Here is a 6,000-nt window from a genome sequence, read left to right as displayed (position 1 = left end):
AAATTATTATTAATCACTTAATACATTAGGAAATTATTCATTCACAATATTGATTTTATCATTTTAACTTAAGCTTCCGAAAAGAAGTGCTGTTAATAAGAATGCAGATAAGATTGTTTTTATGAAGCGTGATCAGTTTGAGGCTATGTTTTTATCAGTTTTTACACTCTTTGGAATTTCTTAGATACAAAAATTTTTACTTTTTATTCAAAGTCTTAAATTTATTTGAAGACCTCAGAAATTAAATTTAAACGGGTATTAAAGAAAAATAGAATCAAGACTAAAACCTGAGCCTTATAATATTAAAGTACACACAGAATGACTGACTGACTCTCTTGTATTGTTTGAAATTTTTAAGAAGCAAATTTTTGCCAAGACTTGGCAAGTTGTGGTTCAATTTATTCCTACCTTGAATAGTTGAATTCATCAGCCTTTCTGATCAGTGAGCCCAGTATACAGGACTGAGGTTGTTCTTTTTGTAATGATAAATCCCAAACCTTGCAAATCTAGAAGACAATTGAGAAGACTATGTGGACTGTAAGGCCTATGCTTCATATATTTACTTGACACCAATCTAAAGAATTTTGACACTCATTCTCAAATAATTTGACTTCTGTCAAATATATAATTTTATAAATATAGTAGTAACATTTTATCATATGCTTTTAAACACTTGTAAATTGAACTTTATAAAACAAATAAAAATTCAAAGAAAATAAACTCAGAACGTTTACTTCCTATGCTCCATGGGATCAGCTTATGTTCTCTCTGGAGCCCCACAAGCTTTAGCGGAAGCCATTTCCCACGATCATGTACAAATGTCTTTTTTCTTCTGAAAGCTTTAAATGTTTTTGGTTTGTCTTTCTGATGCTCTGTTTTTGGTAGTGATGTCCAAACATTTTCAGAAATTTTGTTTACAAATTACGTATGAACCTGACATTTTTTTCCTTACCAATATTTGTATTTATGGTATTATATATTTTGTCATATTTAAGTTTGCTTAGTTTTTAAAAAATATTTAATAAAAAGCTTGTATGGGGATCGGGAAAGTAAAACAGCTGCACTGTCCAGTCTTACAGACCAGGCAGCAATGACAAACACTTTTAATCCCAGTAGCCATACTAGTTTGTCATAGAAACCAGGCAGTAATGGTGCATGCCCTTAATCCCAGAACTAGGGAGGATTATAAAATGGGGCGAAACAGCTCTCAGACATAGTCTCATTCTGAGATTCCTGGAGGCAGGATCACCATTTCAGACTGAGGTAGAGGTAAGAGACAATGTTTGGCTGTTTTGCTTTTCTGATCTTCAGGTTGAACCCCAATTTTTCTCTCTGAGTTTTTGTTAATTGTGCTTCGGTCAACAGTGCACATTTTCACTGATAAGATTAATAGACTCTAGTGACTTAATGTACAGTATACTTACTGTAGCATAATGTATATTTGAAGCTTTCTATGGTAGAGGATCTTCAGTGTCTCACCATACACAAAATGTAATTTGTGGTTGGCAAGTTATCCGGAAAATGTGTTTGCTTAAAAAATAAATCCGAGACCTGAGATGGATTTTTTTTTTTTTTTGTGATGAAGGGCATCTATGGAAAATCTATAGTTAACATTATTTGCGGTGGTTGAAGACTGAAATCTTTCCAAGATCACAATCAGACGGGAGCCAAGAGTGGTCCAGTGGGTAAAAGGGCTTCCTGCTGACGCCTGCCTGAGCTCAGTTTCTAGATCACACAGTGGGAGGAGAAAACTGACTCCCTAAAGTTCTTCACATGTGAGCCATGAAAAGGACACACACACACACACACACACACGCACACACGCACATAATAAATGTTAAAAATGAATTGAAAATATTTTACTCATGTGATTGTGTGTGTGTGTCACAGCCCTATGTATAGTAGGGTCAGAGGACAACTTTGCAAAGTCCGTTCTCTCTTTCTGCTTTTACTTGGCTTCTAGGATTAAATTCAGGTTGTCGCGCTTGTGTCAACAAGTAGAAAATGGCCACAGAGCTGCATGGTGGAAAGGTTCTTCACAGGGCTTAATCATCAGGACGAAGGGAGAATGTTGGGAATTGTCTGGTTATTTCCCAGGCCACCTATTCTACTCTGTTGTGAACTTTTTTCTTAATGAAATGTAAAGACAAATTTAGTAGTATTTTTGTTTATCTGATGATTTCCATTAGAAAGCACGTCTCCATTTCTGGGTGATTATTGAATTTGGCTTCTTGTTTGCTCTTTTGAAAGTGTTTCATTGCGTAGCCATCGTGGGCTTCCCTAATGAAATGATTGATTACAAAATATATACCACCATACCTCAGTAAGTCTTATTAGTTTATATATTTTAATTGAAAATAAATTTTTCATACAATACAATCTCCTCATTGTTTCTTCTCCCCCAACTCTTCCCAAATCCTCCCACCACCCCACCCACCCACCCAACCTCATGCCCTTTCTTCTGCTTTCTCTTATTGCTGACACACATATTTCTTTCCAATTTCAGTATAATCAGACGTGGAAGGGATTTCAGAAGAAGTTACCTGGTTAGCTGCTGCTATTGAGTCACCTGTAATTACACTGGTACAACTGAGGCAGGGAGACAATGCATTTAAGATGGGTGTGTGCAGCATCAAGAGAAAAATAAAGAGAGAGAAACGGAGGAAGGAAAAAAGATGGAGAAGGGGAATAGAAGCAAGTATAAAGAGACGGACACACACAAAAAATTCCAAAACAAAACATAAAAAGAAACAAGCAAAAACCCAATGAGGACTAGTCTACTACCATCTTTGTTATATGAAAATAGCAGCTGCCTCTTCCCCTTTTCTCTCCCTTCAGGGGTCACTCATCTCCTGTATTTGAATGGAAAGCAAAGCTATGTCCCTGGCCCCCACACTTCAAAGTTCTTTAAAAGAAGATTTTCTTCTCTTGAGCTGTGCATTGGTTTTTACTTGTGTACTTTCCTCTCAGGGCTTGCAAAGACCTTGAGGTTTTTTTTTCCACCCTTCCATCACCGTTGAGGGCGGAGTATCCTTGGGCTGAGGGGAAGGCGGGGAAACCCCTGGAGCCTGAGGGAGGAGCTGCTCTTCTGCGGGCTTTGGAGGCTTGGGCCCACCACTTGCTGGCTGCTTGCTGGGAAAAACTGCGGAGTGGCAAAGGCGGCGGTGGCTGAGGGCTGAGCGTTCAGGCCATGGCCTTGGCTGTCTGCAAAGTAGATGCTTCCCGAGATCTGAAGAACAATTGAGTGTTAAAGGTGAGAAAAAGTCGCGGCTGCCGGTTTAAAGTCACAGAAAAGGAGTGTCGCTTTGTGCCAGTCGTTTCTAGGAGAGAAATGATAACTGAGCTTTGAATGCCAGGGTTTTGAAAAGTCCACCAGGAGAGAGGTGGTGATCAGATTTCACCTGTAGAAAATCATTCTCCATGAGGTTGCAAACAATAACTTTTGAATGGATCATTTGGTATTTCAGCCCAAAATCAGTGGTGGCTATGGTAAATGCTTAGAAAAATCTTAGCAAATTAATCTTTCTTATTTTGAAAAAAGTTTTGATGTCATAAATGAACATTTAAAGTGTTCAGGAGCTGGCTTTCATTATATTTCCCACAGATACTAGTGTTGTGGTGACATTTGTATAATAGTATACAGCAAAGTATAATTTCCAGTGCCTCAGTGAGCTGGAAATTTAGTTGTCAATTCCGTGTTGCTGTTGTTATTTTTTAAAATCAAATTTTAAATACTTGCAAATAAACACAAAGATGATCCACATCTGCTTACATATGAAGGGGATGAGTCCCGAAAGGTATTAAAATTTAAAGACGGTAAGAGTGAGAGACTGACATGGGGGTGCGAAAAACCTGGAATCCCAGTGCTTGGGAGGAGGGCCACGATGATCAGACGTTAAAAGCCAGTGTCCAATACTTAGTCCAGGCTACACTAAGCCTTTTCTCAAAGCCAAAACCTGAGAGATCATAAAGCAGTAAACATATCACTAAACTAAACAGAATCAACAATATGTCTAATAATAAAGGGTGTCTCATATTAAAGACCATTGAAGGGGAAGTTCAATGTATTTCCATGTTCCCTGAGCATGCTGTACCCATCAGCATAAATGAACTGAGATGAGAATTTAAAGTCAGAGGGGAAAAGCTACTTGGGAACTATGTATGAAGATTGAATAAATGTAATTTCAAGAAGCGCATTCAAGTGTACATGGGGTGGAATAATAAAATCAAAGTTGTAAGCAGCTCAGGCGCTGCATACTAAAGATGTGTCGTCTTTGGTTTAGACTTTATGTATTTTTACACTCAGGAATAAAGATGGAGCTGAAAAGGGAAGAAATTGTTTTGTTACAGGTGCTTGAGCAGATGCCCACATAATTCCATTGTCTTAAGCTGCTGCTGGATATTCTGCTGCTCTGAGAAGGCTGCTTACCCAATTCCTTATGTTTGCTTAAAATTCAGATAGTCAGGCTACAGTCCAGACTCTGGTTCAAACAGAAGATATTTATATAGTTTTGAGAAAGAATTTAGAAAATGTTCCAACACTATATTGAAGAGCCCTATGTGGGAGATAATCTGTGGGCAAGCAAAATCGTATCATTGAATACTATTTAGTTGTGAAAAGAATGACGTAGCCACAGGCTGGCCTGATGACTCAGAAATGCGCTTGCTGTGCAAGGCTGTATATCTGCTTTCCATCTCCAGAGCCCGTGTAAAGGTGGACAGAGAGAACTGACTATCCGGAATTCTTCTGCTCTCCATATGCAAGCCAGGGCATGCAGACCCAGTCAGTCGCTCCCCGCCTCCACATGCACACACACTCGATTAATGAAAGAAATTAAAAAATGAAATAACACGAAATGTAATGCTAAGAGAATAGGTTGAAGGTGTATTCTAAAATTAAGCAACTTCCAGAAACTTCTGCATAATATAATATGAAATCTTTTACAAAAATGAATGCTGTACATTAATAGAATGAGTGGAAGAGAAAATGACTACGTAAATGGTAATTTGAAAATGGGAATGTAAGTAAAGTTGGGAAGAAAAAAGTTATTTCAACTTAGGTATTATGTCTCTTCAGTTTTAAAAACAGCATATTTGAGCTGTATTTATTAGAAGAAAATAGCCGGGCGGTGGTGGCGCACGCCTTTAATCCCAGCACTTGGGAGGCAGAGGCAGGCGGATCTCTGTGAGTTCGAGACCAGCCTGGTCTACAAGAGCTAGTTCCAGGACAGGCTCCAAAACCACAGAGAAACCCTGTCTCGAAAAAAAAAAAAAAAGAAAATTTCAAATTTAGAGATATGGAAAAATCTTTAAAATGGTTCACAAAATAATAATGTGAAAATTATTGATATGGAAAAATAGCAAATATATTATTGAAGGGATAAACTGTATAATTTCAAAAACATTCAAATTATAAGCACATAAGTGTACTTTATACATTACATATACATAAATGTACATTAATATATGAAGAAAATTATCATATTTTGATCACTATTGTATTTGGAATCTAAACCTGAATAGAAAATAAACATTATTCTATCATCCACACCCTAAAATGAGGGTTTTTTATCCCGTTTTTGTGTTTTGTTTTGTTTTGTTTTCATAACAGACACACACACACAGAGGAAAAAGAGAGAGAGAGAGACTGGGAAAACAATTCTGGAAACTTGAGAAAGCTACTCTTTTTTTTAATATTTATTTATTTATTTATTATGTATACAATATTCTGTGTGTATGCCTGCAGGCCCGAAGAGGGCACCAGACCTCCTTACAGATGGTTGTGAGCCACCATGTGGTTGCTGGGAATTGAACTCAGGACCTTTGGAAGAGCAGTCAGTGCTCTTAACCTCTGAGCCATCTCTCCAGAGAAAGATACTCTTTACAGGGTCTTTGTGCCCAGCCTTGCAACTGATTGCAGTTCTGCTTTTGGTCAAAAGATGGCGCTTACCAGGTTTACTAAATGTTTCCCAGGCAATTGTTTTTATAAAGTAGACACAC

This window comes from Chionomys nivalis, chromosome X (genome assembly GCF_950005125.1).
Source record: "Chionomys nivalis chromosome X, mChiNiv1.1, whole genome shotgun sequence".
In the NCBI taxonomy this organism is placed as follows: domain Eukaryota; kingdom Metazoa; phylum Chordata; class Mammalia; order Rodentia; family Cricetidae; genus Chionomys; species Chionomys nivalis.
Note: the sequence above shows the minus strand (reverse complement) of the source record.